Below are 26,509 nucleotides of genomic sequence, written 5' to 3'. Positions count from 1 at the left end.
CAAGGACTCTAAGAAACCCTAATCCCATATCTGATCTAATTTTCAACCTGCAGCTGCTAGGGGTGTTAGGGCTGTTCACAAGCCCAGGCTGATGCTGACTGTACTTCACCTGCTGCAAGTCTCCCTGCGAGGCCCCAGGTTGCTGAATCCTGTTCTGGGTTTGCTGTGGGCCCTCAGCATTGCTTGCACCTGCTGTGGCTTCATTCACTCAGCCTGGCTCCGCAGGTGGCCTGTACACTGGAATGAGCTGCCCAGGGCAACGGTGGAGTCCCCATCCCTAGGGGCATTTAGGAGACGTGTGGGCGTGGTACTGAGGGACATGGTGTAGTGATGGGACTAGGAAGGTCAGGCTGATGGTTGGACTAGATGATCTTGAAGGTCTTTGCCAACCTAGGTGTTTCTGTGTATGTATATATGTAATTTACTAAGGAAAAGGAAGTAGGAAATAAATTCTGGGGTAAGACACTCCATGAGTGTAAAGAAAAGAGACTTGCTGAAATTTGAGGGAAGGTTGAAAGGCTCAAATAGAACGGGTTAGAGGTTGAAAGCCAGGTCTCCACAACCACAGAATACAGACGAGGCACTAGTGATATGCATGCTTGATGTGGATTTCAGCTTGAAACCTTGTTAAATTTCACCTGATTTTTTTGGCTTGCTATTGAGAACAAAAGCAGAATGTTTATACATATTCCTGGTTGCTGTTGGCTGAAATCAGGAGCAATCCTCATTATTACATGAATCATACCTTAAAAACATATGAGCTGTTGAAAACCACTAGAAAAAAATAACATGAGAGGAGACTAAAATCATGGAAAATAGGGGTGAACAAAGGCTTCAGTAGCAGGAAGATGGAAAACGGAGAAGAAATATAAAAACAGGCAAAATAAGTGAAGAGCCTGCCTGCAGAAAGTGATGGAGGTTGGAGGAAATGGTGATGAGAGGCAGTAGTGCTGTTTTCTTCCATCCTGTCATTAGTGCGTATGGTTTTGGTAAAAAGGCAATGCCAAGGTACCTGTGGTTTTAGTCCATTGTGCTCAGGTGAGGCCAGGAGATTGGTAGCTCCTGAGGCTGCCTCTTTGTGCCCTTGGAAGTGATGAGCAGCGGGATGCTCTCTGTCCTCGTGTTGTTCTTTGGTTTTGGTGAACTTAGAATTGGGTATGGTCAACTTTGCTAAAGATGTGTCACCATTTGTTATTTGTGATGTGGGAATTTATTGAAAGAAACTATGAAGCTTTGTCCAGACTACTCGAAAGCTAGACCATGATTCAGAAACTCTCTTTTTTCAGCTCTAGATAATAATAAAATGATTTACTCTTCCCTCTTGTCCTTTAAGTGCTGGTTTCGTGCATAATCTTAGCTTTGGTTCGTGGTGACAAATTAATTAGTCTGGGCTGTCACATAATGCTGCTGAGGTGAGCAGAACCAGTGCAAATATCAAGTAACACAAAGTTTGTATTGAATAGTTCAGCTGGAGGGATCATTGAGTCCAACTGCCTGAGCAATTCAGGGTTAACCAGAAGTTAAGGAGCATTGCTGAGGGCATTGTCCAAATGCTTTTTGCCTGAAAAGTGACTTTGTATTTTGAATGTTTTCCTTCATTTGTGGTTTTCTTTTTTTCACTCAAGGAATTATGTAAAAATGTAGCCTGGGTGTCAATGGGCTGCTCTGAAGCGGGCTGTCAACATTGTACCTCTGAGAGGCTTGGTGTTTCCATTGGAGCTTGTTGGGAAATGGTAACTTGTTATGAAGGACTGAAATCGGGGATATTGTTTTTGTGCTGAAAAGAAGAATTGGAGATGGGACTTTTCCTCCTTGCTTGCTAGACCCTCTTCAAAAACCTGACCCATTTTAATTAAAAAGATTAGATGAAGGAGAATATGCAAGAACTGTTCCTTTCCAGGTAGTTTTTTGTGGGCTCAGATCTAGTTTGAAGTTTAGGTTGTTGATCACTTATCGCACTCTACAGGTACCTTAAAGGAGGCTGTAGCGAGGTGGGGGTTGGTCTATTCTCCCACGTGCCTGGTGACAGGACGATGGGGAATGGGCTAAAGTTGCGCCAGGGGAGGTTTAGGTTAGATATTAGGAAGAAATTCTTTACTGAAAGGGTTGTTAGGCTTTGGAATGGGCTGCCCAGGGAAGTGGTTGAGTCACCATCCCTGGAGGTCTTTAAAAGATGTTTAGATGTAGCCCTTAGTGATATGGTTTAGTGGAGGTCTTGTTAGTGTTAGGTCAGAGGTTGGACTGGGTGATCTTGGAGGTCTCTTCCAACCTAGATGATTCTGTGATCATCTTTATGCCAGAGTGAAGATATAGATAGATACGGATATACACACCTACATAAATACATAAAGTCAGGTACTGATGAAATACCATGTGTTACAAGTATCGTCTGGGCAGACATGGTCTCTGTTGTACAAGATGGTGCCCCTCAGCTGTGCACAGGACCATGAGGATTGGAACGGGCAAAGCCAACGGAGAGAATGGGAAATGTTAGAACTGAAGTCCAGATTAGAAAAAAGGCATTTTAGTCTGGTTACTGGCAAAGAAATTCTCATCTCTCTTTATAGCTGATCACAAGTTATTCTTACTTTTTTTGTGGGTTTAAAGTATCTTTTATGCTGCTTTACCAGTTGAATACTGCTTCAGTTTTGCTGGCTTCTGTTGCAGATGTAATAATCTCTTTCCAGTTAAAAAGGAGCCATGAACATTTGGACTGTTTATTCTGACAGGACAAAATGTGTTCACTGGTTTGTTTTCAGAGACCAAAGTACTAGGAGTTCTTCCTGTGGTGGAGGACATGACATTTTAAAGAAACGAGTAGAGGAGGTTCTGCACAAAGGCATCTGTTCTGGTTAATTCTGAGATATGCACATACTGCATGGATGTGGACATACATGCACACATTGCCATGTATATTTTTATTTTATTTTATTTTTTCAATCTCATGTTAAAACAGGTGTCTTTAAAGAGCATTGCTGTGTTTGAATGTGATAGGCTATATCATACATCAGGAGTTTTCTGGGACATAGAAGAAGGTATCTGCCATCTTGATTTTACTGTTGCTGCAAGAAACATCATATAGTATCTATTTCTTTTAGTAATGGTTTTGATTAAATTTTCTGCTTTCACAATTGATACATGATTGTGTAACTTGGATGTACTGCTGAATTTCCAAGTAATATAAATTCTGAAATAATAGGATGCTCTCTCATTGTACAGTCTTGTTGGCAGTTGTTTAGTCATTTTATCTTTTCTTTTAATTGCTGCATAGTAGTGACTTCATATGTGCCCAATGACTCTATCCTGGGCAAGCATCTCAATTTTGGTAGCTTCTGTAGAACGCACAGAAGAAAATGTGCTTAGTGAATTAAACAGTTATGGAGTGTGTTTGTGCTTAAGAGATCACTTTTAGACTGTTACTTAATGAAGCATGTGCCCTTAAAGTTACAAAAACAGGTAACCTATATGTATGTTATGACGCTTTAGTTAAAAACTATGTGTGTTACAGTGAGGGTTTCCAACTTGTACTTACTAACAGTTTAATGTAAACAAAACTGATTATCCCTGCAACAGGTTTTAAAACCCAGTTTCAAAAAGTTATCTGCCCTCAATAAATCTGAAGCAGAAATGCTTACTGGTTACATAAGTGTTGTTATTTTTGTAGATTTACTAACATTCCTTCAGGGACCTAAATAAAAAAAAAAAGCCATGATTAAATAGTGCCTCTTTTCTCCTAATTCATTTTGTATTTCTGCATATCACCAAACTTTGTAATGGCTTTACTATCCTTGTGCTGAAAATACATCATTGTTGAACTGAATGGGGCTGCTAGCTGAGTCATAAGCCACCAAACAATAGTGTCATCTGTATTCCTAGCCCAAACTGTGCTGTTCCTTTCATGAGCACAATGCTAATGTTGTTGCTGAAAAATGAAGTGAAAGTGGCGTAACACAACTTGTTTTCTTAAGTTATCTGTTGCAGCTTGCTTCAGGCAGGAACTTTCTTACACGCTTAACTTTTTTACCCCTCCCAAGCAGTCTTCTTTCCCCCATTTCATTTCCTGCTATGTAGTCTTTAAAAGAATTGGAGCCTTATTTTATGAAAATGCTTACAAGGAGCTCAGGGTCACAATTTCAAATATATAGTTTTCTTACTGTCCATGTCCTTGTCTCATGTGCCAAAAATTGGAGAGCAACTTTTTGCTCAGGCAGATAACGATAGCATGAGGGGGAGTGGTTTTAAACTAAAAGAGGGTAGATTTAGATTAGATACGAGGAAGAAATTCTTCACTCAGAGGGTGGTGAGGCACTGGCACAGGTTGCCCAGAGAAGCTGTGGATGCCCCATCCCTGGAGGTGTTCAAGGCCAGGCTGGATGGGACTTTGGGCAACCTTGTCCAGTGGGAGGTGTCCCTGCCCATGACAGGGGGTTGGACGTAGATGGTCTTAAGGCCCCTTCCAACCCAAAACATTCTATGAAAATAGTTGCTCCACAGTTATTAAATATAATTATTTATTTATTTATTTAGCCAAATTGCTGAACTAAGTGGAAGACAGGGTGGGCAGGCTTTTTTGATTTGATTCTCTGTTGGTCCACTATTTTGTGCAATTTTATCTGGAAGCCAGTTTGCTGTTCGAACTGGAATATGTGGCTCCTACAAGCTGGCCTTGGTGGGGAAGATGGCAACCCTGCAGGAGAGACTCTGTCGCAACCAGTGCCGTGGCTGAGCTCCTCTAATGCTGATTGCTGCACGGGGCAGGGTTCTTTATTTCTGAGGTATGGGTAAGCTTGTTTATTCCATATGCTGCTATTTGGAGAAAGCTGTAAAGCTGTGTACGAGTCTATAAAAGAGGTGCAAGGGTATAAGACCAGTATCTAGACAGCTAACTTCCTTCTATATTGCGTTCAAAATCCTGAGCCTGGCTCATGAATCACACACCTTCTGTGCCTGGTATTCTTTTCTACCGGGGGACAATGAGTTGCTCACATCAAATTTAATTTATTGATCCTCATTTTCCTTTTTAAAACAACAGCAGTCGCAGTGCATACCTTATGCTTTCTTGTTTTTTCTTCTTCAGTATTTAGATACAAAGCGTGTTGTTGTTTTTTTTAATAACGTTTTGAATAGGAAGCAAGTTTAGACAAACATTCCAAAAAAAGCTATTAGAAGGTGAATACTCCATGGGATATTGAACAGAGAAAACTGTAACCTGCAACTGTCAAATTAATTTCCATATGGAAGCAAGTATCCATCACAATTTTATTTTCAGCAGAAAAGCTCACTAAGGATATTAGGATATTTCTTCAGAACTTGAAGATATTCTTCTTTTTGAAGAATATCTTGCTATACATTCTTTTTCAAGAATATCTTGCTATAAAAAATCAGGTTTCTTATTTTTATTGGAAATACTGTCATAAATATCAATGTTTCATAGTATATTTTTATATTTTATTTCTAGATAGGATATTTTTATGAACTGTCTTTGTGATAGTCTTTTACAATGAATGAGACATCTATTGTTAGACACTAAAGGCTTGTTTTCATAATTACATTTAGTGATTTATTCTGTGTTAAAGACCATATCACAAAGAGACCTCAAAAATTAGGTTCCTAAAAATATTATTTAAAAATAACTTCTTTGTTATATTTTCTGAGATCACAGGTATGCTAAGTAAAGAATGACTGGTGATTTGTCTCTGTGAAGGCTACATTAATACTGCAGGAGTTTTCAGAGCTTTTCTTTGTATTTTAGAAATGGTTTCAGAGGTGAGTTACCACTGAAGCAGAGACTATTTTACTCGTGCAGACTGAAGATGTGTGATCTTGCCATGATGGTATTTGATGTTCTGTAGTGAGGTGTATGTTGATACAAAGAAGCTACTGAAAAATTGCAAGCACTGCCTCACTTTTGCAGGAAATGGAGAATATCTTTTCTTGCTAAAATAACCGATGAAGAGATCGTTTTTAACTTACAAAAGAGTGTTTTGGATTTTTTGGCCATGATGGCAAACAATTTCCTTTAGTGACAGGGAGTTCCTTTAAACCAAATCAAAAATCAAAATGTAAGGTTTAACTTGTTATAATTGCAGTGCGCATTTTTGTGTGCTGGATAGCATATGAAGAAGGTGTCAATTGCTGTAGAATCTGTTCAGATAAATGGAGTGTGAATTTTATGTGATTACTGAATTAAACTCTCTTGATTTATTTATAATCACAATGTTCAATTAAGGATTTTTTTTTCCTTAACAATTAGCTACTTAACTGCATAAGAGTATCAGAATTTTTCTGAGGTGCACTGCTAAAGCTCCAAGAGTTTTAATGTAGGGCTTTTTTACAAACGCAAGCATATCTTGGTTATGACTGGCAGTTTTCTGTGAGTATAGTTTATGAACCTTTCAAGGGATTTGAGCTGGAGGCTTCTAGTGACAAAGGTGTTTGTAGATGGATTGAGGTTCCAGATGCCCAGGGCCAGGGCACTGTGCTGGAGGGTAGGTCTTTTCCACCTGCCTGGTGTGGTCCTTCCTTACACCCTTTTTTCTCCACATTCTTTAATTTTTGCAGATATTAAATGTTTTTCTGGTGGGGAGGGTTTTCTGGCTTCTTGACTGTCACTCAGCCTTTTTCTTCATCTCCTGAATCATGGAGACAATCTCTGGAGACGCACTGTGTAGGCACTGTACCTTTGGAGGAGTACCTGGCTCATAGAAGTAAGGTATGTGTTGCAAGATGTGTGCTCTACAAATAGAAGTGAAATTATCCTTGCATCCAGGGCATAATGAGTCTCAATAGAAGCAAGATGGAAACTACAGAGATGGTTAAGTAGGTTTAGTGATTCAGAAATTCTGCAAAGGTTTGGGGACAGGTGTCTAAGCAGGCACCAAGCTTTGCATGCAGTGAAGAGAAGGCGTTCTCACACGTGTAGATGACTTGTTCCTTCTGGCTGCTCTTGACCTTCCCTTTTCTCTCCATACAGGGATGGGATGAACGAAATCACCCAGAAAACTTTTGTTTAGACTGATGTGCCTACTGACTTCCTGCAGAACTCTCAGGGCCAAAGGAAATGAATTGCTAATGAAAATATGTTATGAAAATAGGTTCTAATATAATAGAACACTAATCCACAGTCCTTAATGATACAGAACTTAGTCTTATGTCACGTAATACCTGATAGAATAATTAAATACTTAAAAAAGCAATAACTTAGCTATATAATTAATTATAATAAAGTAAGGGGTACTGACAAGCAGGGTTTCTGGAGGACTGTTCTGTTCCATGTCCCTATCTAAAGGATGCTTAAGTATGTTGCCTAAATCATTATAAGGAAGATAACAAAGTGAGAAATTACTGTGGAATGGAAAACAAAATAAGTGTCTTGAGATGATGGGGATACAAGCAGAGGTTCTTTAAGAGGAAATAATGAGCACTGCAAGTGCATGAGGGATTGGGAGTGAATTATGAAGTTGTGTAGGAGTCACCTAATGGAAGATTTTATTTATAAGCCTGAGAAATAAAGATTAGATTTTGTAAGTATTTCTGCTGAACTTTGCTTGATCTTTTACTTAAGGAAAAAACATTTGGAATCCACAATTTTGTAGGTTTTTACGTGAAATCTTTCATTGGATTTGGTAGCTATACTGATGGCTTCAGATTTGACATAGCTTTAGGACAAATGAGTGAAATAAGTCTACCTTAAGAAATAATGTCTGCCCTTGTCCTTCTATCACAAAATTATTGTACTTTTATCGCTTGATTTAGACTGACACGGACTATTCTGTTGAGAAAAGAAGATGAGATATACTAGAAAATAAAGCATTGATCCAATTGAACAGTTTATTCTCTATTTACTGTAGATATTTTTGTAAAATGAATTCCCTTAGTAGCCTACAGTTATGTTCCTGGAAGCTTCCCTGGTGGTTTTGCTCCTATATGAAGAAAACCATAGCCTTTTTTTTTTTTTTGTAACTCATCTGAGCTACTGAAAGCATGGCAAAAAGTATGTGTGTTATAATTTTGTTCAACCTTGTATGTAATAGAGTTCAGTTAGACCCTGTCTTTGCATCTCAGGTCAGTTGAGGATTATAGTGACTATATAGCTGATGAGCATTATGACTGGTATATTAATCAGTGATTTAATGCTATTTTTTCTGTCTGAACTTTCCTACAATGTAGAAGTGGTATCTTCTAGTAGTTTCTGTGGAAGTTTCAACCTGTGAGGATATTGTCAAAATGCTGGGGAGGAATGTTACCACTCCCCCTTGCCCCATGTGTGCTGTGTGAGGGGAGCGTGGAAGGTGTCCTGGATGAACTGTGCTGGGTTAGACCTCGTTTATTTTTGGCATGTTCTGCATCCATGATCCTCATGACCATTTTGAGGTAATATTAACGTATGGAATCAGTCATGAAAATTGGTCTTAGGGTTGTGATGATGTGTGTCCTCACATTGCTCCAGTGTGCGCTGTCTTGAATTCAATACTGCGTGAGCAGAGAGTTACAGCTTCCCTTTCTGTAGTTGCTTTAATAATGCTGACTTCTTGTATTACTGAACTAAACAGAAGAATAGCTTTTTCTGTGTTTGGCTCAGTCCAGCTGTGCGGCTGCTTCTTTGTTCTGTGTTGGGAATTCCTGGGCTGGGAATCTCGGCTGGACGAGGGGGAAGAGTTAGCAGAGAGCCGTTCGTCTCCGCAAACCAGGCTGCAGCCCGGCGTGGTGCCCATGTGCACAATTCCTGCTGACATTAATGGGCATTATGAGCGTAAAGTGAGGCCAGCATACAGTGATTACACATGAAGAGCCAAATTATTATTGTTAATGATGATGTGTATAGGTTTCAGCGAAGGCTGAATTGCTTCTAATGGTTTTTGTTTCCAATTCCTTTGTTCAACATGAGGTACTTCTGGCTCCTGAGTTGTTTTAAATAGGATTGCCTTCTTCTGATGCCTGTGAAGCATTATTCCTGTTTTTTTCTCTGTTGATTTATGCATGTTTCTCTCTGTTGATATTTTTTTTTTCTTCAGCAATCAATCATCATATTTTCATATGTATAACTGGTGCCATATATAACCTATGTAAACTGTGAAGGAACAAATTGAGGGAGAAGTTGGCAACTAATGATGGATCTGAGATTTTAGAGGAAGAAGGGAAGAGGAGGAAGAGTTTAAGTAAACTCACCGTTGTATTACTGGGGCACGTGTGGAACTGGCAGCGGTACTGACTTGTGGGGCAGGCTTGCAGGGGTGTTTCGCTGGGGGAGAGTTTGGGTCTATTTATCTAAAGCTTGCAGGTTCTATACAGAAGAGAGAATTGAGAAAATATGTGTTTGTGTGAATAGTGAATGTTAAAAGCAACCAGTCAGTAGGTGTGAGGGAGGAGAGGGGGCTGCCTCTGGGAGCAGCAGTTCTAGGCTCTGCCTCAGGTAGCGATGTCCTGGCTGGCACACGTGCCTGTGCTGGGCTCACTAGATGCAACAAAGGAAAATCTCTTGGGAGTGGTGAGACCTGCTGTCTGCCAGTTCTGTTATATTGGCTTTTGGCATAGTTTCACCATGCTTATGATGTGGTTTAGATGTACCCTGCACATAATGAGAGAAATGGCCAAGCTCTTTCTCCTCTTCCTCCTCCTCCTTCCTAGCTCTTGGCTGTGTTTGTGTGGACCAGATTGGTGACTGAGAAGAAAGCTAGCCCATCTGCTGCCATCCCTGGCCTCCCCTCCCGTGCCCCGTGTTGCCCCACTCATTTATGGCATGGCTGCATGACTGCTAATTGGCCAGCTGGTTTGTCCATTTTGGTGGCTTTCGAACCTAGATAAAACTAAACACGTAAGTCTACACTGCTGGGTCTGAGTTCACTGCAGGAAGGATGTGCAGTAATTGGAAGGGATTTCAGACTGGGAGTAGAAGTTGCCTGGATAATAGCCTGATACCAAAAATACTTGTGAAAGGATCTCAGATTGGGAGTAGAAGTTGCCTGGCTAATGGCTTGATACCAAAAATACTTGTGAAGTGGATATAGTCATCGTTGCCCCTCTATGCCTAGGAAAGCTCTTCAGCACACTTAGGAAAATGGTTCACATGTCTGATTCATTGATGGGTAACTTATTTATGCGCTTTCTACCTGCTTCTCTTTGTCATTTTCTGTATTAGGCAATCCACCCTTAGATACTGTCTGTGATTCTTCCCGTCCTCCTGTCTAATGATACTAATGCTGAAACGACATGACAGGTGATGTTTGGATGTTGTCTTGCTCATGGCAAAGGAAGGAGGGTGAGCAGCCAAGCTTAAAATACCTGCCATTTAAAAAATAAAAAATAAAAAGGAATGTTTCCTCTGGAGACAAAAAGTTAGCTGTTATGTTTTAAAAAAATTAAATTAAAAAAAAAAGTTCACTTGCTGGTGAAAGTCAAATCAAATAAATAAATAAATAAATTTGGTTTTGGTCAGTCTTCCCCCTGAAAAGAGACCTGATATGCCAATTGCCATGAAAATGAAATGCCATTCATGAATCTCAATGGTGTATATTGCTCAGCTTGCTAAATGGAGTTTTCAAAGAAGAAGATAATCAGTTTACCACAAGAAAAAAAAAAAGAAAAAAAGAAATTAGTAGTATGCCCCTAGGAGTCTTCATAGAGGCTACACTTCCTCTTTTTCCAAGTAAGAGAAATAGGAGCTAGGCATTTTGAACAGAAGTGGCATTTTAAAATATTGTTGCTATTTGTTCATTTAGGTTCAGTGTATGTCTCCCAATGAAACAAGAGAGAAGCCTTGTTGTAAATTAAACTGAAAGCTTAATCTCAAGATCAGACATGTCAGTAAAACCAGAGGAATTTACTCCCCAGACCTTTCAGAGCAACTCCATTAAGTTCATTTTATTTCTTTCCACTCCTTCCAAGTGCTTCACTTAGAAATTAAGTGAGGCTTAACTCAGATAACTGTATGGTTTTGTGAAGTCATCCTTAGTTTATCTAACATGGACAATACTTACCAAAAGATTTTTATTACAGCTCTAATAAATAATTTCAAGCTATGTTTTTGTTTTCTTTACTGTCTCAAGACTGGGGAGTTTTCAGAGGCCTCCAGGCAATTGATTAATTTGCCTAATGCACACTATGTTATTGAAAAAATTATCTCTGTGAAAGAAGGTACAGATTGCAGGCTAGGAATAGCTGGCATAGCAGTTGTTTTGTGCTATTATTTTATTCTGGTGACCACCAGCTTTCTCAGAACATGTAATACAGCTGTTTTTAGTGGGGCATTAGTTTCTCTGCCTTTGGTACAGATTTTCTTAATTTAGTTGAAATAGAAGAAGAGAAATGTGGTATTATGTTTATTTGTTCTTTCAGTTATTTGTTGTTGCTGAAAGATGCATTGCTTGCATGCAGAACCTAAAGTCTGCTTTCAGACCATGACACAATAAAACCAAGGTAAACTTACATAAAGGCTAAAGTTTTTGGCTTCTGTATGTTTTGGAAGGCTGGGATTCCCAAAGATTCCTGGGAAAACAACAGTGATGTGCTGAAATCTTAGCAAAATCTTATTCAAGTCAGTACTAGTCTGATGATGCTAGGGACTCCTCCTTACCTCAGTGTACCTCCCTTGATTATTCTTGCAAAATGGGGCAGCACCGGTTTTATCACAGGAGGTTTACTGGAGGACTTCTATTCAGGAAAGAGGCAGTGTGTTTTAGCTTTGACTGCAAGTAACAAGGAGGGAGTGATGAAGAAAACCCTTAACCATCCAAACCATGTTGCTGTAGGCAGTAATAAACTTGCTGTGTTGGAGTTTTGTTGGAACTCCCTGAGGAGGGAAGAGTATTGTGAACTGCCCCAGTTCGGGCAGGAAAGTGTTGAAACTGCACAGTTCGAGGAAAAGGGTTGAGATATGGTCCATGGGACAGAGCAACATTAATAAGGCAGGAAGAGAGAGGTGTGAAACAGTGGAAGGAAGTATGTTGTGTTAGGAGCTCCTCTGGGGTAAGGAGAAGCATGTACCTGTAAGGAGGTTGCATGTACCTGTTCATGATGCTTGGATTTTACCCATGTATTTTAAAGATTTCTTTCCCACAGAGAGTTGGATTCACTTTCAAAATGCTAAGTAACTTTAAAAACAAGCCACTTTTCTTCCCCCTCGCCCCCCTTTCTGAAAAGTACTTTGCAACTCCGAGTTCCTTCTTAGGTACGCAGCTGACAGAATATGAATCCTGAACCTTTACGTCTTCGGTGCATACCGTTTGCAGCATGAGGATAGATGTACTTCTGATCATCTTGGGAAAACAGATGCTGGAAATAAGCTTGATATATTGTTTCTTTATATGAAAACCATTTGGTAGGCAGTGGCACAATAGCAGAGACCAGGAGCTGAGTTCTAGTTTTAAAACTGGGAGGGGAGTGCTGTCTGTAGGTTAGAGATAAAAGAGCCAAAAAAGAATTACCTTGCATGATCAGTCTGGGAGTCTGTTAATTTATTGATTTGGCAGCAGTTGCATAGGCCTGCTACATGGGTGGGATAAAATTGCTTTATTTTATGGGGAAGGATAAGAAATTTTTGTTGTAAATAACAGGCAAATGTGAACCTAGAAACACAGTTAAAGCTCTGTTAAAAAGAGGAGCATAGATTTTCTGCCTTGCTTCTGAAAGGAAGATGAACTGTGATCTAGTTGGAGTTATGACATTTAATTAAAATTGAGCATTCATGAGAAACAGATGTATGATTTCTTCTTCCCCAGTAGATTTTCATGTAGGAGCATACATGTAGAATATGGTCATTGAAGCCTTCTTGCAAAACTTTCCAATATTTGGATTCAAATTAGTGCTGGTTTCAGTTCTCATAATTTTCCAAGTCAGAAGTTGCAATAATGATGCTCCTAATAAATAGGAAGAGGAACATATATATAGTATTATCATGCAGTTACTCAGAAAAGATTATCTGCTTTTTTTTTTTCTTTCCCGAATTTAATTATTTATTCAGTGAATGTTGCAAACCCAAGATTGATGAACAAAATACTGGCAACTACAAAGCCCCAACCCTCTTCTGAATCACCCTATTTCAGGAAGGAGTATTTGTTTTGTTCTCAAGTAACCATTTGGTGTACCAAGTTAACATCCCTTCTCTGTATAATTGCAAGAATGCCCTAAGGAAATGGTACTATACCTTTCCTAAACATCAGCAGAGCTTGCATGCTATACTTTGAATTAGACAGGCTTAAGTCCATACATGCTAACATTATTAAAATGCCAAGCCTTTTTTGACTTAAAAAACAAGAGCAAGTATTTATTTCTGTTGTGTACTATGGCCTTAGAGAGGTAGTAGAGTTAGTTATGAACATTTTGTGAAGAAAAAAAAAAGCAATACTGTATTTCAAAAATTATGCTTGAATAATCTAAATCCAGTGTTACTAAGCAAGCAGCAGTCAAATTCTGGTTCATCAGTCTCTCATCCTTGAAGACAGTAGCTAGTTAAAGGATTAAAGGATGCTTCCTCCATGTACCACCCCAAGTCTTGGTGCCCCAAATCTCCTCGCTGTGGTTGATCTGGAAGATCATATTATTTCATTACCTTTTTATTGGCTAAGGTTAGTTTGAAAAGCCACAAGAAGAAGCTGCCTTCTTGAGCAAGCAGAGTTTGGTATTTCATGAAACTGGCTTCAGAGAGGGTCTTCCAGATGAGGGCAGATGGGTCCTTGTTTCTGTGCCTTGGCCACAAGGGACACTTACCTCTTCCATTAATGTAGTTTTGGGATAGCTCTGGAAATCAGGCTAGAAAAGGTTTCCCACCACTGTTGCACATGCCTGCCAGTGATAGGGAGTTTGCTTTTGCTTGTGTGGACTCCAGACACTGACAGCTGTAGTTTGTGTACTTTTTCCGAAAGGATAACATCCAGAATAAAACTTTCTGTTCTTACTAAATAATAATATGATGAATATATGCCTGATGTTTTTGACAGGAAAAAAATCCACACACCAGATGCTGGTGTTAATTGGACACTGAATTGCCTGAAATCATTCCTTAGATTATAGGTACACTGTTCCCAATTACCCACAGTTTCATTTCAGTCAGAAAATAAGATAATCTTTTAAAATATTTTTTAATTAAGGCAACATTATAAATTAACCTGTCAATAAATGACATTAACTTTTTCAGCAGTGCAGTAACAAGTAGATGGATTTGTAGCGCTGTTCTTTAGCCAAAAGAGAAATATTGGATCCAGTGCTGAGCTGTTAAATACTAATGAATAATTGATTTAATGAATTTTGTCTCCCTGGGTTCGCTGTGTGACTGGCAGCATACCAGTCTTCTCCAAATGTTCCGTTGTTCAGAATTACCGAGGTTTTGGGGAGGGTTTACAGCTTTGATTTGCTACTCCTAACACCTTTGCCATGTCGTGTAGACACATACACTATCTGTTGTTCAGCTTCCCTGGTCTGTCTGAGAGTCATTTTTGTATGATAGGTTTTGGTGGGAATGCATATGAGTAATTAGTCTTTAAATTAAGTTTCCGTGGAAGCTTTGCATGTGTGTTCTGTGGTAAACCTAATTGTATAAATGATCGTGAAATGAATGCGCAGTGGCTCAGACATCAAAGTGAATTAAAAATATATCGAACTGCAGAAATATTTAATACTATATCTGGTCTGATTCAGGTTATTATTCTCTTTTACAAGATTAATAGTGCCTTTGGAAGAAACGTGAATAGTCTCCAAAAGCATTACTGGAAGTAAATTGGCTTGCAATGCACATTTAGTATAAAAAATACCTAATAAAATAATTCATAAACAGTTGTACTAAAGGACTCAAAGCTGTAGGTCCAACTGTTTATTACTGAACCATTGACTGCTGAAACAGCTGAAGCAGCGGCTTTCTTTAGAAGATGCTCTGCATGTATAATAACTTTTGTCTAGATCACAAAAATGAAACAAACACAATTATTTCAGTGTACTGAGCTGTGACAAAAACGGAATTCGGAGTCTGTGGATGGGGTTATACTGAGGTGGGGCTTTTGCTGGAAGTGCTGCTGAGATCTGAAAAGGGATTCTTGAGGCATATATGGAATTTGTGAGCGTCATCGCTCTTGTTCATGGGCTGCTGTTGCTGCATTTTAAGCTTGTGTGCTTCTAATGCTGGCTCGCTCCCTGCCCTGTGGTAATCTGGTTTCCAGGAAGACACTTGACATTTTAAGAATTTGTTTTGTGCTTATTTTTCTCTTTGTCTGTCATCTTCTGACATTTGCACTTGATTTAAAATTGTCATAGCTTTGTCCTTACATCTTACTACATCATCTGTTTCTTGAAGGCTACCAAACATGCTTCTGGTGGAAGAGATTTTATTGTTCTTCTTTTTTTTCTCCCACCCTCTATCAAACAATAGAGTTTGAAGTTTGTTACTGTGGCCCAAAGAGATGTTTTGCCTTTCTAAGTGTAAAAGAAAGCAAAGCATGTGCAGAAACTCATGGATAGACTTAGAGGCAGAAGAAAAGGTATTTAGGTATTCATTGCTGGGCGCCTGATGGGAGCAGTTGTGGGTCTGAGGTCAAAATATTTCAAGTATAAATGTAGTTTGCTTAGTCCCTGAACGCAGGTTGTTTGGCTTACCTGGTCTGTCACAGATGATAGCTTTTAACTGCTCTTTCAAATCAGACGGTGTGATAATGTTTATGGCACAGTGGCTCTTACTGAAAATGCCTGTCCCGTAGGAAACTGGGACCTAGGTCCTGAATGTACAAATGCACATGCTTTGAGCAGCAGTCAATTATTTGATGGCTGGATTTTTTCCTGCTATTTCCATGACGTTGTATGTGTTGTTGCCCCGGGTGTATTGGGATGTTGAAGTGGATTATTTTTTTTTTTAATTACCATGTTTGATTGATTTGAGAGGGCATGGAGGGCATGAGGATCTACTAGTGAGGATTAAAAGCGAAAAGCAGGAGCTACTGAACAGAGTGATTCTGTTACATTTATTCTCCCTTTGCAAAATATAATAATTACTTTTTAATTCTTATTTCCTGTCTGAATAATTGCATTTAATATTCAATTGTGTGTACTTTTGAATTATTCTCTTGTTAATGAACTTCCTGCTTAACTACATTTCTTCTTCTGGGCCCTTCATAGTAACATAAATGTTTGTATTTATTTCCCCTTCCCCATTTAACTGGTTGCATATTCCCACCGCAGTTCATACATTTCAGCAGCAGTTTGAGCTCCCTTTGTTTTGCCTAAGTTCACTGTATGCATCAAAGGCTGTTGATTTTCTGTCAGGTGGCAGATTCACCTGTTTCGAAGAAGACTCAGTGAATTCCAAATTATTGTATAATACTGTTGCAGTACATAATACTGTAGCAGTGAGGGCAGGAGGAGGAGGAATATTGCTCTGGGACTTCCAAAGGATCTGCAGCCTAGAGGAAAACGTAGATATTCAAGCCAGAAAACATTTTCCGCTGCCCAAACAGCCAAACGACTCGAACATGTTCTGCCATGCCTTCCCTCAGGAGGCTCCAGTGGTTTGCAGGTTTCCAAGGTTCGGGTTAGCACCGCAGAGCCCCCGCTGCCTTCCTCCCCACCGTGCCCAGTGGGGCACCACCAGTAAGTGCCTGGTGGCGGCAGCTGCAGCGGCTGGGCCTGGGCCTCTCCGGAGCAGGCCGCAGCTGCGCTCGGTTTTATCTGCTGGGCTTTGCCCCCTGCTTTTCTTCCTCCTTTCTTGTTCTGGGAACTCCGTCCTGGTAAGGAAGAAAGGGGGGAGAAGGGGAATAAACGCGTGTGGATGCAATTTATGCCTCACCTCAGCGCTCCTGGCCTTCTGTAAGAAAACCACCCTGTGGAAAATAAAGGAAAGATGCAAGCAAAGTCATTGTGTTTAAATCTATTTATTTCATTACACCTCTAGCGGTGCTGTGACTCACCAGGCGGCAAGAAAAGAAGTTAGTTTTCCATCAGCCTTTTGCAGGGGCTGTGTGCATATGTTGATTAGGTAGCTGAATACTAAGGTGAACATTAAAGGTTGGCCCATGTTGGGTTTCATCCTAAGTGGAGTAGCTGCTTTCAGATTAAAAATAAACAAAAACAGAGAAAAGGCTATCTTTTTAGGGAGGTACAGGCAAAATACTTTACCAGATTTTGTTCTCACAAGGGAGCAAACCTTATTGTCCAGTGCTGGGACAGACTGAACATCAGAAAACGCTTCACTGGAAAGGGAGGTGTTGTCTCTCCCTTTGGCCAGCAGACATTCTTATCAATTAAAATTAACACTGTTTTAGCACTCAAAAAATGAGGGAGTTCACACATAGAAATGGCACTTGCAATAGGAGTACAAAACTTTTCTTAGCAGCAGGCACGTTATTGCATGCTGTCTGGAGAGGTAGATGGTCTGCTATCAGCTCCTCTCACCCGTTTTTTGCCATTGAGAGGGCAATTGTAGGAGTCTCCACTTCAGATTTAATTTTTCAAGTGTTTAGCTTGACTGGCTTACCTCTTAGAATTTTCAGTCTTGAAAACCAAAATCTTTTCAGCAGAAGAGCTGGGTGTATTTTGAAACTGCATATGCTTAAAAGAGGGTCTGTGGCTTTGGAGATGGATGTGTTCTGGCCGTTTGCAATCCATTTAGGTGCCAGTCTGGAGCTACTCAGTGGAATGGAAGTCGTCAGGAAGAGATGGCGCCAACAGCCAAGCACCTCTTCTGAGCTTGCTCATTATGCCAAACAACAAAAATGTTGTGAAGCTGCATAACACTTGCGTTGTGATTAGTTGCATCACTTATTCATGTTCTGCAAAATAAACACGTTTAGATGGCTGACCATGACAAGCATTTCAAGAAGTAATGGTCTTTAAGTGTCAGTGAAGACATAATTAAGCTGAATATTGAAAAAGGGCTTCACAGCTTTTTTCTGTTCATTAATCAGTGAAATGGACTTTCAGAAAAGCCAGGGATATTCCACATCAGCTTTCAGTCTTGCATTTTTGAGTCCAAGAATACTGTAATTAATCCCTTACTGGTTTGGTGGTGAAGACCAAACATCCAAGCCTTGATTCGAACAATTCTGTAACCCACTGCCTCGCAAGTGTTTTGGAGAGCTGCCTGGCTGTAATCCTGCTGGAGATGGGGACAGGATTTTAGGACAGGATTTTAACTCACAAGGTTTTTATGTAACATATGATAAAGATTGCTGATCTGAAGCTATAATGAATGGCTGCTGATAGCCTGTTCAGCAGTGCCATAGTGCACAGTGATATGACAGTCACAATACAAATTTGTGGTTTCTTCCCTGACAAGAGGAAACGTAATTTGCTATGAAAGGAGGTTTTATGCTACTGTATTTCAGCTATGAATGCCTTGGTCCTCAGTGCATTCACCATGAGCCTGTGGTGTTTTACCAACAGTTACATGCGTTACTTGCTTGGTCTCCTGGTTTTGTAAAGGTTGGTCTTGTGGCAGCAAATTGTTCAAACTCTGAGGTTTCAGTTTGTGCATGTGGTCAAGGTGAGCCAGCCACGGGCAGACTGCTAGAGTGTATGTCTGCTAATTCGGAGGTGTTGGAAGGGGACAGGAGACATACAATAGGGAAGGAAAGAAAGAGAAAAAAGTCAAATTGTGAAATAGAAGGAAACCACAAAGTAAAACGGAGAAGAAGAAATCATACAGTGAAAGGAGAGATTGGAAAGACTAGCAGAGCTGGTGGAAAAAGATATTAAATAAAGAAGAAACTTAAAAGCAAGGATGAATGCAGAAAAATGAAAATGTGAGAACCAAACTGGGCGAGAAAGAAGGGAACGAAGTAGTGATTAAATAGTAGTATGCTTTATTAAAAAACATAAAATGAAACAAAACTGCAGTGATGAAGAGCATACATTTGTAAAAGCTGTGCAAACATGCAAAACCCAGAAAAATTCTAACATGCAGATTAAGAGATGCTTCACTTGGAATGCTTTATGTAAGCCACAGACTTACCGTGTCATATCTCCCCTTGCTTTTTAAAAGTAGTTGGTAAGACTGATCTTGCAAGGTGAGAAGGGTGATGGATGTAGAAATTCTCTCTCCTGCTCGACATTATTACAGATCTACAGATAAGCTGAGATCATCTAGGATGATATTGAACCTTCAAGATGGATGCTAGATAAATCTCCATGCTTAAATCCCTTTGAACGGCTTCATCACCTCCCCATCCCCCAAGTGGGACATTATAACCACTTTTGTTCTGGTAGAAATTTTGGCTCTAGTTTGTTTGTTTTTTCCATACTCCAAAGCCTGGTATTGTTGAGCTTCTCTTCAGAAAGGTAGAGGCCAGAAAAATTTGCAGTAGAAAAATGCATTCTTTATTTTTTATGTAATCTATGTATGCAATTAAAACAACAAACAGGCAAACAACAACAACAAAACACAAAAAAAAAGTGAACAGAATTTTGATGGAGGTGAGGAGGGAGAGTCATGTTTCTGGGTACTCATGGTAAAGTTGAAAAGTCTGGATTTGTGTAGGCTCCATAGCTTCACTGCTGGAATCTTTATGTGTTAGGAGCACTGGAAACAAGTCTGTCATATCTATTGCTTTTCAGTTGTTTTCTATTTACACCCGACTTCTCTATTGTACTCTTACCTTTCATAAAGCAAGGGAATAATATAAATTTGTTATTGTTTTGAGGTATTACAGTGTTTCCGAAGAAGTGTGTGATTTGGATAAGTGTATGGTAGTAGAGTTTAACTTTCTCTCTGACCTGTCCCCTTTATTGCTAGGAAAAAGTATTTTAAAGTTAAAATGTGTGTTGTTTCAAAGAGTGAGATGTCTAAGTGCTGCTGAAATTCAGTGGGATTTTAGTTTTTGAAATTTCTGTTCCTCAGCCTCACAAATGGAGCTGTAACTGTTCTGTTTGTTTTGTGCTGTCACCCGTTCCCTCTTTTTCATGTTTTTGACTAATCACCTTGTACTAAATCAGCCCTAAATAGAAACATACCCTAGACAGAGAACATCTATCAGATGTATGAGAATAAATGTAGATTGCTATAGATTAACACAATGATATGCATAGTTTTCTCTGCTGTTTTAGGTTATACTTCTTACTGCCATTTGAAGAAATGTTTTCCAATAATCTCTCTTTGGGTTAGTTTTCCTTTGTGCCATTCCTTTCTGCTTACATTTGACAGAGGAGCGACTTAGTTAAGAGCTGATTTGATGATCTTCTAGGAACAAATTTCTGTACGTATAATTGATATTTTGGGAGTATTCCTCACATCATTCCTGTGCAGCATAAGAATTATGTTTTTGTTGTTGGTTTTGCGCTTTTTTTTTTCCCCTCAGCTTTATATTTTGTCTAGGTTTTCTATGAACCATCAATGCAGTTATTCTGGAACTTGTATTTGTTTTCTTGTTAACAGGGTGGTGACTATAGCCAGCCAAATTTATTCTTAGACTTTCTGCAGATATATTGCAGCTACTGCTATATTGGGTAGAATCCTTGATTTGTACTAATAGGAAAGTTAATTTTGTTCATCCATTTGCTGTTACTCAGGATGATGTAACTGGGATGCTACCCAGAATGGGACTGGAGCTATGTTAGGATGTTCTATATAGAATGAGCACAACTGTGTAACAGAGCGATGGAAATTCTTGAAGTGGTTTAGTCCCTGTTTTACTTCCATTTGAATAGCCATAGCAGAAAAGAAGACTTGCTTAGAGGTTTTAACTCTGTTGTTTCAAGCAGGATAAACAAAGCTTGGTACGGTAGAACGATTGCTGTGTTTTGCATGAGTGGTGGTTCCAGTTTTAGGTATCTGAATACTGTCTCTTTATTGCACCTTCCTACTCATTCTGATGAAAGGCAAAGTAGTTGAAAAGATTAGTTTCCTCAGTAGGTAAAATAGAAATGTCTTGAACCAGGTACAGAACACCTAGTACTTTCCCTGGAATTACTCAGTGAAGGACATACTTGAAAGAGGATGACTTTTTACCTCTGAATAAAAATGAACAAATGAAATACTGAACTACCAGATAATTGACGTTTTTTCAGCTCTTTCAGCTTTTCGATTGTTACAGCTCTTAGATATATACATATCCTATATCTATGGTTTTAATTAAGTTATATTGCAGTCAGTAGTCTTCAGCAGATCTTACTTCCACGAGATAGAACGTAGGTACTTCAGTCTATATGTCTTCTACTTGAGATGGGGATTTTTTGCTTTTCATTGTTATTTTTATTTTATCGACGTGTTTGTGTTTTTTTTTCTCCTGCTGTTCTTTTTTTGGGGAAGCAAATACTACAGCAAGTACAACATAACTCATGATGAAGCCAGAAGGTAGAATTAAATCTTAGTTCATGCAAGAATAGTTGATAATTTATTATTGTGACCTTCATTTTGAAAATATTTATGTTCAAAATTTACAGTTAGTATAATTCTCCAAAAAGCATTATTTTGTCATAGCTCAGGTTTCAGAAACGATGTCCTTAAATTTACAAATTTTCCGTAATATCATCACCATGTCTTTGCTTTCCTCTGGAGGTGCTCTTATTGTAGATTCCAGTGAGGATTAAACAGATAAAAATGAGGTTCTTTGCCTTTGTTTGCAAAAGCATGGATTACCATCTTTATGTGATGCTACATTCTTTTCTGCTCTGAAAATAAGTGGGTAATGGAACAACATTGGGGTACTACTAGTAGTAGGATATATCTTTCTGTGTTCCACGTGGCTGTGGCAGAGGGGATCCCTTTTCTGGGGCGCTCCGTTGTCTCGGGGACGGATCCAGGACAGTTGGTGCGGATGGGTGGCATATGTGCACCCTCCCACCTGCATCCCCTCCCCAAAATTCCTGAACCATGCAGTGTAAGTGGTGATAAAGAGACGGTCTTTCGCTAAAGAGCGGTTGAATGAGAAAGGTGGTTTAAGAGGATTGAATGTTAGGTATATAGTGAAAATAATAAGCAGAAACAAATGGAAAAAGCAAGGAAGACACAGAAGCCATTAAGATGAGTGTTTTTTTAAAACATTTTCATTTTATTGAGCTTTTACTGTTTTAAACAATGGCAATAATGAAAGGTTTTGCCATTGATTGCGGTTTTCTTGAACTGAATATTTCTAAGAGTTTTTCATTTAGACTGGAGGCTAAACAGCGTCTCTGTCCCATGACTCTGTTACAACTAGGAAACCATAAAAGAGTAACTCCTTGCTTCCTTGCTGTCTTGGAGTGGAAGATCCTTGCTGCAGAGGCTTCTTTCCTACCTATGTAGAAGGCAATTACTGCACGGAGAATGCTACTGAAATGTAAATAATGGATTGTTAGGAACTGTAGAACCATGTAGGTGGAGGACTAGAAAAACTGAACGTTTGCCAGGCTCTTTTATTATTTATCAAAGCTGGTGAAATCTAGTTGTCACAGCCCAAGATACTCAAAGTTCTCGATAAAACCATCCTTTTGTAATGTGTTTCTTTAACCAAAAAATACTGTTGCACTAATAATGGTCTTTCAAGGGTTATGAGCTCTGGGAAGTTGGTTATGGGTTGTTTTTGTTGTTGTTGTTCTTTTTTAATGAATTTAACACACAATTTTTTTGCTGATAACTTGGGAAACTATAAAGGTTAGTCACATGGAGCTCTGATACAACAGACAAAATATTTTTAATTTAAAACTCGTTTGTGTTTTTAATTAAACTACTAGGTTTTCCTCTGAGGGCCATAGAGCTAGTTTTCAAAATGGACTTGCATTGAGGCACATTTAAAAACCCAAGCCCCTGATACTTTTGGAAGCCAAAGTGCTTTTTTAATCTCTCTCTTAATGACCAGAAAGTTATCCGTATGCAATATTAGTAGAATATTTTTTATGTCAGTATCCCATAGAAGCACTTGCAGCAGTGGAGTTTTTTTACCTAGCTGCAATTAGGTTGTAATGCATCTATGATACATAGCGCGTTCACGCAGAGTGCGTGTGTATGCCAAACATAAATACAAGCGTACGGATAGCTTTTGGCCATAAAAGAATAATTGCAGGCGTGTTGCTACATGCCAGCGAAAAGAAAGAGAGCCCTGTAATAAAATCTCATTGAGGATGCAGAGAGTATGTTTCAGCATTAGGCATTCTCCTCATGTTTCACATAAATGCATCCTGCTCTCATGAGAGGATGAGCAGTGCATTTGCACCGGCTCATTCAAATTGAATGTTGGTAAAAGAAGAGTCTTGAGCAAACAGTGAACAGTCTGGCATTTTTTAAAGACAGGAGAAAGGTTAAGCTGCCTGCTGTTTAAACTGCTGCTTATTGGATGTTTGTTTGCTGACCGTGTGTATCGAAGGTGTTCTTGAAAATCATTGACAAGATTTCGGATGGCTGCATAGCACAGGTCTGGATTAAATTAAACTAAGGCTGTTTTTACAACAAAGTTTAGATCCTCGTAAGTGACTTAGTATCTTGTTTTTATATCTGAGGATAGATATAGATAGACTGTATTTTGCTGGGAGAGAAAAGAGGATATGCTGTGCCTTCTCTGAATCTTTTCTCTCCCTCAGTTTTGACAGCGCTGCAGCTTTAACTTTGCTTAGAGCTATAGTAAATGAGTGACTTCACTAAATACAATGTTTACTAACCAGAGAATTCGGTAAAAATGATTAAAAACAGGCTTCACTATTAATGTTATGTTTCCACTATTTTTATTTACTGTTTCAAAAATGATGCAGAGCTCATTGAACTCGAACGTGACGATTTTCTCCACAATGCACTGAGTGGAAGACAGCCACTCATTCGGGTGAAGCACAACTTCATCTTGCAGTGCCATAGGCATGCTTTATAAGCATCACTACTTAATTATAGAAAGTAAAGGTAAGGCTATACATGCACACTAGATTTAATCTTGCACTGTTCTCTTGGTGAAGAGATTTCTAAGAACCAAGGAATTGTTACGTTATTCTAAATTATTCACCTTTTTAACTCCCCCCACCCACAACAGGCACACACATGACCGCCACCTGTATGTATAGCTGAATATCAGAAATACCTTTGCCATTTCAGCAGGACTTCTGTTTAGCACTGTCTTGAACATTCAGGAGGATCTTGTGCTCTGGATGCTCCTGGAGGTGTCCCCCTACTCTGTTTCTGCTCTCGATCTTTCTCTAATTCTTTCTTTTGAAGGTACACAGTCTTTACAGGGCTCTAACACTGATTTATTATTTTTATTATGTTTTTAATTTACTTTTCCTGTCTTTCCCAGAGAGAGGATAAAGTGTCTTGTAAGACAAGTGCTGTATTAAAACTTCGTGTTCCTGGGTGTGAACTCTTGCTTGTCTAGTGAAAGTAGTCTGCAATGTGTGCTTGAGGGAGCTGTCGCTCTGAGAAGATGTTGAAAATAAGAGTGTGTTACTTATAAATCTGTGTGTGTCTCGCTGTATATTTGTTCACTTATGTATATAAGTATGTACTATAGACATGATGTCTCAAGTTGGTTTTAATTTCTGTCTATGCAAAAAAGGCACATGTAGTAGCCATCTTCGGGTAGCTTAGACATACTTCCATAGGCATTCTGCGTCAGGGATTCGTGCGGGAATCATACAAACTCAATGCAGCTAATCTCGGGGTTGGCTGGCTCCATTTGGATGATTCACTGTGGAGGTGTAAGCGGTAGCACGTCTGTACATGCTTCCTTGGGCAACTGGGATGCATCAGTGGTGCCAGCTGAACAGCAGAAATCAAGTGGTCCTACAGTCACTACTGGTAGAAAACTTGGCACCAGCACAGAAACTGGAAGCCTGTATAGCATGTCAGTGCTGGAATGTGTGAATGTGTTGGTTGGTTGTTTTTTTTTTTTTCCCTCCTTTTTTTGTTATTGTTGTTTTTGTTTATGTTCTTTGTAATAGAGACAGCACTGGGCTGTGTGTGCATACGCTGTATGGGCCTCAGTGACTGTGGAAATCAGAGTAAGTCTGGAATCGCCATACTGAGAAACCTGCTCCAGACCTTAATAAACACTGTCTGTGAGCTTCCCAGATACCTGTTCAATAAGTTTCCAGAAGGTGTGGTTGGACCATGCGATGAGATGGAAGCAATGTGTGAGCAGTGCACAGCTAACGCAGTCCCATGGAGGTATGTTGCCGTGCCCTCCCCTACCATCTCTCTTGCAGTGCCTCATTGTGGAAAACCTAGATGCCATGCTCAGCTTCCAAAGAAAAAGGCTGCTATGGAAAAAGGAATGACAGGGAGCCTACCACCTTATTATAGGCCAAGCTTTTTGCTTCCATAATTGTCAAATGCCATGGATTTGACTGTATTTATTGCATGGTACAGTGGAGAATGAGAGGCAACTCTGTAATGTGCCAGCATTTGGCAAAATGTGATGCAAGTGGAGACTCGCACCACTTCCAGTATGGGTTGAAAGGCTGAAGGATGCTACAGGCCAGACAACCCTCTTTCTACCCAATACACACTCATTTTTTGATTGCATTCCATTTTATCATGTTCGTTTTGGGTCAATTTGGGGCGTGTTTTTTTTCCTTTTTCCTTTTTTTTTAATCAACCCATTTTTGAAAACTTGGAGTAGAATCACAGTATTATCTTAAACATTAATTAACTTCTAGTAGCAGAAGATAGATTCTTGCTTTTCTGAAGTCTGATGATTAATGCTTCTGTTTACTTCTGCGCAATATGTTGTTTGTCATGTCATGAGAATACTTACGAAGTCCCGTTCCTTTTCTAAAATGAGTGTTCTTGGTTTTACGCAGGCAAACGTTTCCTTTTTGTTTGCAGGACTGTCTTAGTTCCTTGTAGAGAATCCAAATGGAGAATGGAGTTTCAAAATGGAATTAATGTTAAAACAATATTTAACAATTAAATCTTAACATCAAGTTTCAGTAAGTCAGAGTTATGCCTTTCTTCTGACCACATGTAAGAAAGCTGACAGCCCATTTTTATAAATGTAAGCAGTGTGCTCTCAATAGCATTAATTGGATAGTTCTGATAAGCTTGGAGGTCTCCAATTCTGAAATAATAGAAAAATAACTGGTCAGTCAGCAGCTCTGCATGCCCATCCTTCATTTTAGAACTTTTTTAGCATTTACATTCTAGGAGAGTTGTTATCCAGTTTTTGATCAATATTTACAGTATTCAATTTCTCAGATATATAGAGTATCTCTGGTATATATATACACCCACGTGAGTGGGTGTAGCTTTTTGGTAGTTGGTAGAGAAATGCCAAAGGGGGCTGTGTAGGGAACTACACCCCTGTAGTGCCAGCATGGCAGTAGAAGAGCTAGTAATTTATAGGGGAAGATACTTCTGAGCTGTCCCAGGGAAGACCTAAACTGATGCTTTAGAACAGATGGAAAGAAAATCAGAAGTAACATTGTTTAGGGAAGAGTTTGTCATCTTTTTTCAAATGTAACATCACTGCTGATGTCCATGAAGCTGTCTGTTCATGGTAGTGTGCTTTCACAGCAAGTTTCTGTGATTGTGTTTATACACTTAGCATTGTAAATGCAACTACCATGTCTGCTTCTGATGTAAGACCGCTGAATGCGAAGACAGACTCTGAACAGAAGAATGCTATAATGCTAAATTTAGTAGGCA

The 26,509-nt window shown here is 39.3% G+C and overlaps 1 protein-coding gene and 1 long non-coding RNA gene across 5 annotated transcripts in view; one reads left to right on the top strand and one right to left on the bottom strand.

Annotated features, from left to right (window-relative positions):
- The window catches only part of FRMPD4 (FERM and PDZ domain containing 4), a 311,895-nt gene that overhangs the window by 86,498 nt on the left and 198,888 nt on the right, over window positions 1-26,509 (top strand). Inside the window, exon 1 of one of the 3 annotated variants that reach the window (XM_083802666.1) lies at window positions 22,215-23,297. The exons of the other annotated variants lie outside the window; for them this stretch is intronic. The gene's annotated coding sequence lies outside the window, so the exon portion shown is untranslated. Of the gene's footprint in view, window positions 1-22,214; window positions 23,298-26,509 lie in introns of those variants that run through there. 3 annotated transcript variants of the gene reach the window in all.
- Window positions 1,599-26,509, bottom strand: part of LOC310883048 — a 52,003-nt gene continuing 27,092 nt past the window's right edge. The window contains exons 1-2 of one of the 2 annotated variants that reach the window (XR_014573307.1): window positions 23,949-26,509; window positions 1,599-22,219 (exon numbers count right to left, since the gene is read on the bottom strand). The exon at window positions 23,949-26,509 is cut by the window's right edge and continues 27,092 nt beyond it. This is a non-coding gene — a long non-coding RNA (uncharacterized lncRNA). The remainder of the gene's footprint in view (window positions 22,220-23,948) is intronic. The other variant, XR_014573308.1, reaches the window with a different exon arrangement.

The sequence above is a fragment of the Anser anser genome (genome assembly GCF_964211835.1).
Source record: "Anser anser genome assembly, chromosome: 1".
Taxonomy (NCBI): Eukaryota; Metazoa; Chordata; class Aves; order Anseriformes; family Anatidae; genus Anser; species Anser anser.
Note: the sequence above shows the minus strand (reverse complement) of the source record. Positions and strands in the feature narration are given on the sequence as shown.